A 14,880-nucleotide genomic window follows, 5' to 3' on the forward strand; every position below is an offset into this window, starting at 1 on the left:
TGTAAATCTTTACAGAGGCAAATTGCAACATCTTCCTCACTCAGAGATGCTGGTAGGTTCCAGCCACCAAGAATGTTCAAAAAAGCCACTGTCTGAGTCCAACTGATTAAACTGGAAAGTGACCAATTCCACATCCTTATGACAAGAAGGCTAGTTCTCCTATGGGAGTCAGCCTTCTCAAACTGTCGTACATTAAAATATTAGTCTCTCAGATTCATTTAAACTTGTTTCTCTAAAACTAAAAATAAATACATAAATAAAATAAACAAACCTATTTCCAAAACGATTATTTACTACCCTCACTGGGAAATGTCAGTAAAGTGTTTGATGTCATTTCCTCAGGTCTGGATAGCAGTGAAACACTGAGTTCTCCAAGTTGTTTATAACAGATGGAAAACTTGGAATTAGGCAATTTTGGTGATTTATCAGATCCTCATGTTGAAAAAACTTGTAAGCATTGAACTTCATAATGTAACCTTGGAGCACACACATATAAAAAATACATGATAGCCTTTTCTCTGCGGAATCACCATGGCGGCTGGGACCCTGTACATACCCGGAAAACTGGAGGGCCTTTAAGGCCCTCATCGCCGCTCAGTACAGCGGGGCTCAAGTTCGCGTGCTCTCCACACCACCACACTTCCATTTCGGCCAAACCAACCGCACCCCTGAATTTCTCCGCAAGTTTCCAGCCGGCAAGGTTCCAGCTTTTGAGGGTGACAATGGATTCTGTGTGTTTGAGAGCAATGCCATTGCCTACTACGTGAGCAGTGATGAGCTGCGGGGAAGTACCCCAGAGGCAGCAGCCCAAGTGGTGCAGTGGGTGAGCTTTGCCGACAGCGACATCTTTCCCCCAGCCAGCACTTGGGTGTTTCCCACCTTGGGCATCATGCACCACAACAAGCAGGCTACAGAGAATGCTAAGGAGGAGGTGAGGCGAATTCTGGGCCCCCTGGACCCTCACTTGAAGACAAGGACTTTCCTGGTGGGTGAACGTGTCACCTTGGCTGACATCACGGTTGTCTGTACCCTGTTGTGGCTCTAAAAACAGGTACTAGAGCCATCTTTCCGCCAGGCTTTTCCTAACACTAACCGCTGGTTCCTCACCTGCATTAACCAGCCTCAGTTCCGGGCAGTCCTAGGGGAAGTGAAGCTCTGTGAGAAGATGCCCAGTTCGATGCTAAAAAGTTTGCAGAAAGCCAGCCTAAAAATGATGTCCCACGGAAAGAGAAGGGATCCCGGGAGGAGAAGCAAAAGGCCCAGGCTGAGTGGAAGGAAGATAAAAAGGCAGCAGCTCCTGCTGCTGCTGCTCCCGAGGAGGAGATGGACGAATGTGAGCAGGCACTCGCTGCCAAGCCAAAGGCCAAGGACCCCTTTGCTCACCTGCCCAAAAGTACCTTTGTGTTGGACGAGTTTAAGCGCAAGTACTCCAATGAGGACACGCTGACTGTGGCCCTGCCCCATTTTTGGGAACATTTTGATAAGGACGGCTGGTCCTTATGGTATAACGAGTATTGCTTCCCTGAGGAGCTCACCCAGACCTTCATGAGCTGCAACCTCATCACTGGAATGTTCCAGCAATTGGATAAACTGTGAAAGAACGCCTTTGCCAGTGTCATCCTCTTTGGAACCAACAATAGCAGCTCCATTTTTGGAGTGTGGGTCTTCAGAGGTCAAGAGCTTGCCTTCCTGCTGAGTCCAGATTGGCAGGTGAACTACGAGTCCTACATGTGGCAGAAACTGGATCCTAGCAGTGAGGAGACCCAGACGCTGGTTCGAGAGTACTTCTCCTAGGAGGGGGCCTTCCAGCACGTGGGCAAGGCCGTCAAAGAGGGCAAGATCTTCAAGTGAGCCAACGGCTTGTCACCTCGCTGCCTGCACCTGCCCTTCGGGGAGAATAGTGGTCATTAAAGGAAACTGACCATTGGAAAAAAAATGCATAATAAAATTGGAAGTCTTACCATTCTATTCCTCACAGAACACCATCCAAATTCAGAAGCATCAAATCTTTATGAGTTTTGATCATAGAAAAATGTACGGAATGACATTGTTTAATCTTCAAAAGAGAAAAAGGCATCAAATAAAAAGGAAACTTGCTTATTAACTAAAGCCTCACTTCTTTTGGTGAGGGGCAGTGCTAACTCTTTCAAAACTAACCTACAGAGTGATATATGACAGTATTATAAAGCACAAGAGAGATATTTACCACTACCTATTTCGAAAGAGTGATAATAATAATATTGCCTACTTAAGGATTTTATCCAGCATGTAGATAATTTTATTATAATATCTATTAAGGTTTTTGAGGAAGCTCTGTTGGTCTAGTGGCAAGAAGCTGTGCCTCAAACCTGAAGGTATGCAGTTCAAATCCACCAACTGCTCCACATGAGCAATCTCCTCCTGTGCAATTAGGTGCCTCTGAAAACCCACCAGAGGGTCAGCTATGGGTAGGTTCTGACTCAATGGTACACTGCAACAACACTACAGCAAGGTTTGTGAAAGATTGCAGTCTTTCATTTAATTTTTTTCCCCTTCTTTCTCTTTTTTAGATTATCAATAGATTTACACAAACTTCTGGTATGGTCAGTATTGTCATTATTGTTAAGTATCATTGAATGAAGTGCGACTCATAGCAACCCTATCAATAACAAATCTGATCCCTGTCTATCTTGTGTCATCTTCCTCATCTCTGACATACAGTCAATTCATCTCATCTAGGGTCTTCCTTTCTTCCATTGACATCCTATTTTTTCAAGCATATCCTTCTCATAGGACTGTTCCCTCCTGAAAGACATGATGTCTTTCTTCCAGGACTGGCCCCTCCTAGGAAACATGGTGTCCTTCTCCCAGGACTGGCCCCTTCAGACAACAAGTGTGTCAATCCATCTCATTTGAGGGTCTTCCGTTCTTTTACTGATCTCCACCTCTTCAAAAATGATGTACCTTTCCAAGGATTATTGTTGTTGTTGTGTACTGTTGAGTTGGATCTCAACCATTGCTGACCCTCAGGTGGTTGTCAGAGGCAGTTAATTGCATGGGAGGAGATTGCTCATCTTTCTCCCATGGAGCAGCTAGCTGGTGATTCAAACCACACACCTTTGGACTGCAGCACAGCTTCTTGTCACTAGGCCACCATGACTCATAGTGACCCTATGAACAATGACTCTGAACCTTGCCCTCTCATGAGCCAACTTCACTATCTCTGACATATCTTCCTCCATTGCCACAGTTACTGTGTCAATCCATTTCACCCAAGATCTTCCTGTCTCATATTCACCTTCTGCTCTTCCAAGCATCATGTCCTTTTCCCAGAACTGACCCCTCCTAACAACACACCTAAACTAAGTTGAAAAAAATTCTTGTCTTCAAGGAGCAACTTGATTTTGACTAGTTTTGCAAGATGGGAGTTTTCTGTATGATTGATTTCTGAGTTTTCATAATGTGACTGAGTGTACTATAGTTCCGTTTTAGCCTACATTTGGCTCTTTTTAGCCATTATTTTAGCCCCATTTGCTCTCTAACCACCTTAACTGTGGATACATGCTCTTGTAAATCATCAATAGCTGTGGGACTAGAATAAGAGAGAGAGTGCTTTCCACACTAGGTGGCAATACTTGAAGAAGACAGGAGCAAGACCTTGGTTATGGTGGTGGAAAGACTGTGGCATTGTTGTGGAGAAACTGTGGCAAATTATAACCAGAGGAGCCTACGGTAAAGACCACAGTTAAAAGTTTTTGCTGTTCCTGCCAGATACTTGAACAAGAAGCTGACTTATTAACTGCTCTGAGTAAAACTTTAGTGGATGATTGAGGAAACCAGAAGCTTTTTGGGTTTATGCTACTAAACTGATATCAGAACTTTTACTAATTAAGGAATTGCCCTTTGCTGTTATTCTGGTTTGGGACTTCTGGACTAAATCTGGATTTGTATTATTAAATATTCTTTGTCTTCTATTACTGTCCAACTTATTTCCCTAAGAAATCCCATTCTCAGCACCATAACTATGAGTAAAGTCAGTGCATCAACCATGAATATTGAACATCTTGCTTTTGGTGTGGTTTTAGAGGCACCATGTGCCTGGGATACTGGCTCTTTATCTGCTTTCTGCTCTGGGGCAGTGAGGGGCTTTACTATTCTCACTTATTCGGGTACTTTCATAGAGATGTGTATGGCCCTGTGCCCTTATGTCTTATTTTCTACTCTTTAGACATATAGTCAAAAGATTTTGAAATTGCGTTTTGAGGGGATCTTGAAGAAACACTTTAATATAACATGAAATACTAAAGGAACTTTAACAAATTGCCTTCTTGTCCCTTTAATCTTTGAGAGTGTGTGTGTGTGTGTGTGTGTGTGTGTGTGTGTGTGTGAAAGAGATAGCAAAAACAGGCCATGAATGATTCTCAGAGCATACGTCCAAAGCTTGATTAGCAAGCCTATAACTCTAGGAAAGGGTAATAAATACAACCTAATCTAATTCTCAAATGCCATACTTCTCCTCATACAGCCCAGCCTCCCAGATAATCTTTTCTGCATATAGGTTAAAAAGGTATGGAGATAGGACACATCCCTGGCGTACATCCTTCCCAATTTTGAACCATGAAGTGTGTTCTTGCTCTGTTCTGACAACTGCCTCCTGGTACAAATATTGGTTTCACATTAGCACAATCAAGTGTTCTGGGATTTCCATTCTTCTCAGAGTCAGCCATAGTTTGTTGTAATCCACACAGTCAAACGCCTTTGGATAACCAAAGAAACACAGACATTCCTCTGGTAATCCCTGCTTTTAGCCAAGATCCATCTAACATTAGCTGTAATATCCCTAGTACCATGACGCCTTCTAAACCCAGCCTGCACTTCTGGTAGTTCTCTGTTGATGTGTTGTTCCAGTTGTTTTTGGATAATATTCAGCAGAATCTTGCTTGCATATGAAATCAATGATATTGTTCAATAATTTCTACACTCTGTTGAGTAAACTTTCTTTGGAATGGTAACAAATACAGATCTCTTACAGTCAGTTGGCCAAGTGGTTGTCCTCCAGATTTCTTGGCACAACTTGGTGAGCAAATCTAAGATAGCATCTGTTAGTTGAAATACGTCAATTGGTATACTATCTATTCCTGGGGCGTATGTTTTGCCGGTTCCATCAAAGCAGCTTGAATCTTCCTTCACCACCATAGGCTCTTGCTCATTAAATTCTTCTGTGTCTGCCAATTCCCTTTGGTACAATGACTCTGTATACTCTTTCCATCTTCTTTTAATACTTCTTGGATTGTTTAATATTCTCCCTAAAACATCCTTAATTATAGCAACTCGAGGTTTGAATTTGATCTTCAGTTCCTTGAGCTTAAGAAATGCTGAGTGGGAAAAAAAAGAAATGCTGAGTGAGTTAGGCCCTTTTGATTTTCTGACTCAAGCTCCTTGCATATTTCATTGTAATGATTTACCTTCTCTTCCCATGCTGCCTTTTGAAATATTCTGTTCAGTTCTTTAATATCTTTAATTCTACTCTCTGATTTTGCTTCTTGGCACTCTAGTATAATATTCAAAGTCTCTTCTGACATCCATTTTGGTCTTTTCTTCCTCCTCTGTCTTTGTAATGACCTTTTGCACTCTTCCTGGATGACACTCTTGACATCCTCCCACAACTCATCTGGTCTTCATTCATTGGTGTTCAAGGCCTCAAACCTATTCCTGAGATGGCTCTGAAATTCAGATGGGATAGACTCAAGGTCATATTTTGGTTCCCATGGATTATTCATCAACCATCTGAGTTAATGCAGACGACACAACTCTGCTTGCTGAAACTGAGGAGGATCTGAAGCACATGCTGCAGAAGTCCAAGGACTGCAGCCTTCAATACGGATTGAGGCTCAATTTCAAGCAGACAAAAATTCTTACGACAGGGCCAATTGGTAACATCAGGATGATAGTGAAGAGATTGAGATTGTTAACAGCTTTAGTTTGCTTGGCTCCACAGTCAATACCCTTGGCACCAGCAGCCAGGAAATTTAAAAACATATTGCAATGAGAAACTCTGCTGCTAGGAACCTCTCCAAAGTGCTGAAGAGCAATGGGCAATGGTGTCACTCTGGAGACCAAGGTGCACCTGATACAAGCCATGGTCTTTGCAATCACTTGCTATGCATCAGAGAGCTGGGCAGTGACTAGAGAGGATAGAAGAATTGATGCCTTTGAGCTGTGGTGCTGGAGAAGAGTATTGAATGTACCATGGACTGCCAAGAAAACAAACAGATTCATCCTAGAGAGGGTTAAACTGGGCTACTCCTTGGAGGCAAGGATTCTGAGGCTTCGTCTGACATATTTTGTACATGTTGTAAGAACGGAGAGGTCCTTGGAGAGGGACATCATGCTTGAGAGGGTGGAGGGACAGCACAGGAGGGGAAGGCCCTCTATGAGGTGGATTGATTCAGTGACTGAGATAATCGGGGTGGGTGTGTCAGAGGCAATGCGATTGGCACAGGATAGAGCAGGGTTTATGGCTGTTGTACATAGGGTCGCTATGACTTGCAAACTACTCAATGGCGCATAAGAACAACAACATGTATGATATTGTTGTTGTCATTAGATGCCATTGATCTTAGCACAACCCACAGAGATACTATGAACAACCTGAACCCTGTCCTATCCTTTGCCATCCTCATAATTTTTTACATACTTGAGCCCACTGTGCAGTAATTGTGTCAATAAAGGTCTTCTTCTCTTTTGCCAAGCCTCCACTTTTTCAATATGATGTCCCTTTCCAAGGAATAGCCTCTCTTACCCAGGTTGTTTATTGGAGGCAAGGATTTTGGCGCTCTGTCTCACATACTTTGGGTGTGTTGTCAGGAAAAGCCAGTCCTTGGAGAAAGACATCATACTTGGGAGGGTGAAGGCTAAGTGCAGGAGAGGGAGACCCTAGGTGAGATGGATTGACACAATAACTGTGGCAATGCAGTCAGGTATATCAAAGATAGTGAGATTGGCTCAGGACCGGACAAGATTCAGAGCTGTTGTTCATAGGATCTCTATGGCAAATACCAATAAAAACATGACCAAAGAATATGAGGGAAAGTTTTGTCATCTTTGCCTCCAAGGAGCATTCTGACTGCACTTTCTCCAAGACATACTTTTTTGTTCTTTTGGCAATCCATGGGATACTCAGTATTCTTCTCTAACACCACAGCTCAAAGGCATTGATTCTTCTCCTGTTATCTTTATTCAAGAAATCCAGGAGTATCTATCAGTGTCCATGAAATTGTGAAAGAAAAATTTATTTACTTGAAAGTAGCATAAAATCTTGGGCCCTCACAGTTCTTGGCAGATGTACAATGTCCTGTCCAATTCCCCCATAGTCTTTATTTCTCCTCCAATGGGTACAGTATTTGCCATATGATTGCATAACATTTGGATATGTGCCAACTTGCCAAAAGCCTCTTGAAATGCTACCCTAGAGTCTGATTTCTTAATACACTCACATATATGCCAAAAAGTAGTCAGTAGTTTCTTTGTTTCTTCCTCATAATTGTACATAATTCTCTTTGATATGCATATACTGTATCATCTATCTCAACAGCTACAAGTCAAAGCAAACACATATTCACCAATATATACGTTAATTCTACCCAAAAGTATTTGTAAATCTCACTTGAGATTAAAGATCTTAAAATCACATGTAAGACCATTTATAAGGTTTTATTATTATGTATTCCTACATTACAAGAGCTATGGCTGAACACCTCTGAACTACATGTTAGAATTTCCTCATTCCTGAGCTAAATCAGTGAGCATTCAGCTAAAACATATACAAAAGACTAGCAAAAAAAGTCAATTCTGCCAAAGACTGAAAAGGATTATGGACTAGGTTTAATCTGTTGCATAAAGTATTATTATTATCTGTTGTTAAGTGTCATCGAGTCAAAGACAACTCACAGTGACTCTATGAACAAAAGATCTGAGCAGTGGATGCCACTCCTACTTCCAATTGTTTCAATTGAGAAGCTCCACTAAACACTGTCCACCATGGGTAACCATTATCGCATTTGGCACATCAGTGTCACAGTGTTTAGCATCATAGCAACCACGAGTTATCTCTGTACAGCAACGCACAGACCAGTGCTATACTGCTTAGAAGAATGTGTGAATCTAAATTTTGATGGTATTTTACTGACAATCTGATTCCTGAGTTGGTAGGTACCAGAATTAACTTTTGTTGAAGTCTGCTTAGTCTAGCAATGCACAATAAATCAATGAACAGAAAATGAGTTGCACAAATTCCCTGGCTTCAGATGGAAAACACAAAGTCTGGGAATTAGGGGCTAGGCAGGAGAAGCACGGGCAATCTCCTCCTGTGTGGTTAACTAGCTCTGGATTGGTTCTGACTCTGATACACAACAATAGGAGGTTACAGGAATGGTGAGTCTTCCTGGCATGGTAGCTGAGTTCCAAAGGCAAGTGTCCAAAGAATGAGGAAACTAAATTGAAGCTATAACGTCCTTTTTATGACTTAACCTCTGAAGTTGTATAGTGTCATTTTTGCTGTAATCTGTTGCTCAGAGAAGTCACTCATCTTCCCATAGTCAAATAAAGAGAAAGTAGATCTGGTTTCTCAGTGAGAAAATGAAAAATCTCAATTTAAAATATCATGTAAATTGGAAGGTGAATACTGGTGTGATCATCTTTAAAACGTAGGAACTTACAATCCCAACAAACAATATATAATAGTTCCAATCTTGCTTCATCCTCTCCAACATTTATTACTTGCTATCTTGTGAAACTTTGTCATGCCACTGCAGTGAGATGGTATCTCATTGTAGTTTTGATTTGCATCTCTCTTATTGCCAGTGATTTGGAGTGTTTCTTCATGTGTATATTGGCAATTTTAATATCTTCCTCTGTAAAAATTCTCTCCATGTCTTTTGCCAATTTTGTTATTGGGGTGTCAGTCTTTTTCTTGTGGAGGCCCAAGAGTATAGTATTGTCAAATGTTTGTTCCCACTTGGTAAGTTTTCTTTTCACCCTGTTGGAAAAACTTTTAGATGTGCACATGAATTTAATCTTTAGAAGGTCCCATTCATCAATTTTATCACCTTCAGATTGTACATTTCTGGCTGTATTTGGCAGTCTCTTTATACTGTAGGCTAGGCCTTCTAAGCTAGATTCCACTTTATCTCTTATGAACTTTATGGTTTTGGGCTTTACTCCCAAGCCTCTGATCCACCTTGAGGTAATTTTGGTGTATGGTATGAGATGTGGATCCTGTTTCAGTTTTCTGTAGGTAGTAGTCCAGTTTTGCCAACATCATTTGTTGATCAGGTTGTAATTTCCCCATTCGATAGGTTTTATTTCCTTGTTGAATATCAGTTGACCATAGATAGCTGGGTCTATTTCTGGGTTCTCAATTCTGTTCCACTAGTTTATGTGCTTGTCATTGTACCAATACCATGCTATTTTGATTACTATTGATGTGTAGTAAGTTTTGAGGTCAGGGAGTGCTATACCTCCCACTTAATTTTTGTTTCTCTGAAATATTTTGCTTATTCAATGTCTCTTTTCTCTCCAAATAAACTTGACAAGTTCCCTTTCGATCTCCTTGAAAAAAATCCTGAAAAACTTCTGGAAGGCAGTTTGGTACTTCCTTAAAAAACTGAACATAGAAATTCCATATGACCCAGCTATTCCATTGCTTGGAATATACTCCAAGAAAATTAGAACTGAGACTCCAAAGGAGACTTGTACACCAATGTTCACAGCAGCATTATTCACCATCACAAGGACACAGAAACAGCTCAGATGTTCAACCATAAATTAATGGATTGAGAAGTTGTAGTACATTCACACAATGGAATAAATACTTCATAGCACACAGGAGCAATCATTCTGTAAACTACTACCTAATTTGGGAGGACTGGAGAGCATTATGCTGAGTGAACTCAGTACCACAAGTATAAATACTGTATAAAAATCATTATTGCAGAATTAGTATAAGGATACAAGGGGGGGTGAAGTTGAAGCAGAGGGATGAGGATAGGCAGAGGGGTGGGGTGGTGTTAATCATAGGGGTGCACAATTTGATAGGTTGGAGGGTGAAGGAAATGGGAAAGATCTTTTGTGAAAAACAATGTATTCAAACTTTGCAAATAAATCAGTATAAAATATTTTTTAAAAAGAAAAAAGTAGAATCTTCCATGTGTGTGTGTGTGTGTGTGTGTGTGTGTATTTTTACAATTCTCCAAAGCAGGTTCTTTCATTTTCTTCACTTTGTTGTTGTTATGTGCCATCGAGTCTCCTGTGACTCATAGTGACCCCATGTACAGTAGCTCTGAAACCTGCCCAGTCTTGAGTCAATCTCACTAATTCTGACACATCAACTCCCATTAGCCCATTCACTGTGTCAATCCATTCCATCCGGGGTCTTCCTCCTACCCTTCCAAGCATGATATCCTTCTCCAAGAACCAGCCTCTCCTGGCTATGTGCCCAAAGTATGTTAGACAGAAATTAAAAATCTTAGCCTCCAAGGAGAAACTTGACTTCACTGTCTCCAGACAGACCAATTTGTTTTCTTAGCAGTTCATGGTATATTCAAGACTCTTTGCTAGCACCCAACTCAAAAACATCTATTCTTCTTCTGTCATCCTTAGTCATTGTTTAGCTCTCTGAAGCATAAAAAAGTAATTGTGAAGACCGTGGCCTACCTTAGCCTCTAGACCAAAATTATTGTTTTTCAACAATCTGGAGAGGTTCCGGACAGCAGATTTTCCCAATGCAATTCATCTTTTGATTTCCTGATGGGGGGTGTTAAGAGTGTTGATTGTGGAGCCAAGCAATCATAATTGTTAACAACCTCAATCTCTTCTCCATCTATCATGGTGTTGCCAATTGGCCCAGTAGTGAGAATCTTTATCTTCTTAATGTTGAGCTTCAATCCATATTTAAGACTAGAGTCCTTGACCTTCTGCAGCAAGTGCTTCAGGTCATCTTCACTTTCAGCAAGCAGGGTTGTGTCATCTGCATAAGATGGGTTATTGATGAGTTTTTCTCCAATCCTGATACCACCACATTCCTCCTCATAAAGACTTGCTTCCCAAATGATCTGTTTTGCAAATATATTGTAAAGATATGGAGACAGGAAGCATCCTTGACACACTCCTTTCCTGAATTTGAACCATGCAGTGTTTTCCTGCTTTGTTCAGATGACTGCTTCCTGGTCCAAGAATAAGTTTCACATAAGCACAATCAAGTGTTCTGGGATTCCATGTCTCTCAGGATTAGCCACAATTTGTTGAGATCCACACATTCAAATGCATTTGCATAATCAATGAAACACAAATAGACATTCCTCTGGTACTCTTTACTTTCTGCCAAGATCCATCAAACGTTGGCAATAATGTCTGTAGTGTCACAACCTCTTCTAAACCCAGCTTGTATTTCTGGTAGTTCTCTGTCAATGTACTATTCCATTTGTTTCTGGATAATCTTCAGCAGATTTTGTAGGTTGCTTCATCTTACTGATGATAAAACAGAATTCAGACTAAGCAACTTGGTCAAAGGTATGCAGCCACATAAAGCCTTGAATCCAGCCAATGTGACTCCAAAGCCCAGCCTTAATACACTTGATGCCCAAACACCTGATGGCAAGAACTTCCATTACTGAAGAGCTGGACAATAAATAAGGATGACAGAAGAAGAACTGAAGGGTTTGATTTGTGACGTTGGAGAAGAGTACTGAATATTCCATGGACTGCCCAAAGAACAAACTTAAGTTTGGGGGAAATGCAGTCAGAGTTCTCCTTAGAAGCAAAGATGAAGATTTTTTTTTCAAAGATGATGATTTTTCTTTCATACTTTGGACATGTAGTTAGGCAAGGCTATTCCTTCAAAAAAAGACATCATGGCCCACTATTCACAGGGTTGCTACAAGTTGTAGTTGATTGCACTTAACAATTACAACAACAATAAAGTGAGTCATTTTAACAAAGTATGATTTAGACAAATACTTTCCCTTCCCATAACAATTTCATTTTAGTCTCCACTTTACTCTTTTCTCTGGGCATTGTTTTCTCTGTTGGCCTCTCTAGTTGATCTGATTCTCATTTGTAAGATGTCACAATTAAATGCCTTTTACACAATTTATGGATTTGCCACATTTAATTTCTTTATTTCAACTGTTTCTATGATTGCATTAGATGTGGGAGCACAGGAGTACATCTATTAACTTTGGAGGCAGATATTCTGTTTCTAACACTTCTGGTTTTGATACTGTAAATATGTTACTTAAGTCTTGATTTCCTAACTTGTGAAATGATAATAATAATATGTCTCTGGAGTCTCACACAGTTGAGCATATTAAGATAAATAAGCAAAAAGGTCATTGGTCTCTTTCCAAATATCTGCATGCAACTCTCTAGAAGCATTCATCTCATTCTAACAGGTGCTGTCACATGAATGAACATATAATGTCTACCATTTATTTTCTCTTCTGATTCAGCTCTTGACCTTGTTTTGTTGCTGTTATTGTTTTGTGCCATCAAATCACTTGAAACTAATAGCTACCCTATGTATAACAGCTCTGAACCATGCTCTAGCCAATCTCACTGTCTCCAACACATATACTCCCATTCTCCCAGTCACTGAGTCAATCCATCTCATTTGGGGAGTTTCTCTCTTGTGCTGTCCCTCCACAATTTCAAGCATGATGTCTGTCTCCAAGATCTGGTTCCTCTTGGCAACATAGCCAAAGTATGTGAGTGAAAGCTTCAAAATCCTTGCCTATAAGGAACACATTGTCCACACCTTTTTGAGCACACCTTAGCCTTTAAACTGACATTCTTGCTTTTTTGGCACTTTGGAGAGGCTCTTGACAGCAGATATTCCCAACATATCTTTTGATTTCTTGACTGCTGTTACTACGAGTGTTGATGGTCAATTCAAGTAAAATTAAATCCTTGAAAACATCAATCTTTTCTCTATCTCTCATGATGTTGCCTATTGGTCAGTGGTGAGGACTTTAGTCTTCTTAGTCATCTAATGCTATTAAAACAGTAATGTCCCAATTGGGTACCTTTAAGAAACAGAGATTTATTCCCTCTCAATTTGGGAGGCTAGAAGTCTACATTCAGAGGGACAGCTCTAAGAGAAGGCTTTATCCCTGTTGATTCTGGAAGATCCTAGTTTCTCTTGTGTTTCTAACTGTTGGAAAATCATCATGTGACCTGGCATCTCTCTTCTTTCATCTCTACTTCTTAGTCTGTTCCTTTTATCGTCGAGCAAGGTTTGCCTAGTGCTGTTTTGCTGATTCACCTGCAATTCATAGGAACTCTATGTGCAACAGCTCAGAACTCTGCTCTTTCTTGAAAAATTTCATTGTCTCTGACACACTTACTGCAGTTAATGAGCTCATCTAGGGTCTTAGGCACTGCTCCACTTCCCCTGTGCCAGGAGCAGGGATATCACAGGCAATTGGAGAGGAATGGGAGGATAGAGGTGGTGAAAAGTTTGAGCTATCAAATCAGAATAAGGTGGGGGCAGGGGATGGGGGATACTAGAGGGAAAAGGAGAGGGAATTGAGCTGGATGCTGGCAGGGAGAAGTAAGGGTGGGACCACAACAAACTGCTGAAGGGACCAACACCTGATCTGTTTATCTGAGTACTCTCATCAGCTCTTTTGGGTAAAATGCTTACCTGTCAAATATTGCTCTTAAGGAAGCACTCTTTCTCTTATCCTAGTTCCACACCTGATGCTGTTTTGCAAGATCATGTGTCTGCAGTTAAGGTCGCTGGAGACTAGAAGGGGCTAATGGCTAAAAAAGGTCAATATCTTGGCTAACATCACAGTAGTACTTATTACATCTGTCCTTAGGGTTACAAGAAGCAGACCCACTTCTGCCCTCTTTAACTCTACCACAATCATCTCTCCTCCTTGTCCAAGTTAGCACCCTTTTGTTTTTGTTGTTGTTCAAGGCAAAGCCGTAATCTATGCAAAACATTCCTCTGTAGCTTTAAGAACTCTCCAGAGCTGTATGTAGTGACACTACCTTTTCTTTCCATGCTTTATCCCTGATGTTAAATTCATCAGTCTCTTTTATTTAGTCTGTCCCTCTGTTTCTTTGCTTTTATAAATAATGGGGCATCTGGATGGAATATAAGTTTAGGTATTTTCTAGTTTGTTCAGTGAAAATTACCTCTCCAATGTACTGAAAAGTAATGGTGTCACTCTGGAGACTAAGGTGTGCTTGACACAGGCCATGGTCTTTGTAATCACTTGATATCCATCAGAGTTGGACAATGATTAGGGAGGATAGAAGGAGAATTGATGCCTTTGAGCTGTGGTGTCAGAGAAGAGTATTGAATGTACCAGGGACTGCTAAGAAAATGAACAGGTTCATCCTAGAGAGGGTTAAATAAGGCTTCTCCTTGGAGGCAAGGATTCTGAAGCTTCATCTGACATACTTTGGACATGTTGCAAGGAGCAATCAGTCCTTGGAGAAAAACGTCTTGCTTGGAAGGGTGAAGGGATACCTAGGACACTCTAAACCTAGAACCGAGCCAGTCCCAACTCATCCCATTTTAGCAAAGAGATGTTAGCTCACAGAATAAAAGGTATTCCCTGTAAGGTAAAAAAGGCATGGAGAACCAGATGACGTGAAACAAAGGAGTTTATGATCAGCTCTTGGGCGGGTTTGCTGTCTTAGGCCAGAGAAAGGCAGAGTAAGGCAGTAAAGTTGCACATGGGAAAGCTGCAAGTAAAGTTTTATATGCAGGGGGTTGGAGGTAGGGTGGTCTGTTTGGTGGTCAACTTTCCATGAAGGACGCTGATTGGATGCCCTCTGCTTGTTCTCCTATATGGAGCTACTCAGGACCCTTAAGTGGATTGTGTCATAGCT

General features: G+C 40.9%; 1 pseudogene; it reads left to right on the forward strand.

The window, feature by feature from the left end:
• The first annotated feature begins 531 nt into the window (after positions 1-531).
• Positions 532-1,851, forward strand: LOC102854972 (annotated as a pseudogene).
• The last annotated feature ends 13,029 nt before the right edge of the window (positions 1,852-14,880 follow it).

This window comes from Elephantulus edwardii, unplaced genomic scaffold (assembly GCF_000299155.1).
Source record: "Elephantulus edwardii isolate Elephantulus edwardi_28Jun2011 unplaced genomic scaffold, EleEdw1.0 scaffold00112, whole genome shotgun sequence".
Taxonomy (NCBI): domain Eukaryota; kingdom Metazoa; phylum Chordata; class Mammalia; order Macroscelidea; family Macroscelididae; genus Elephantulus; species Elephantulus edwardii.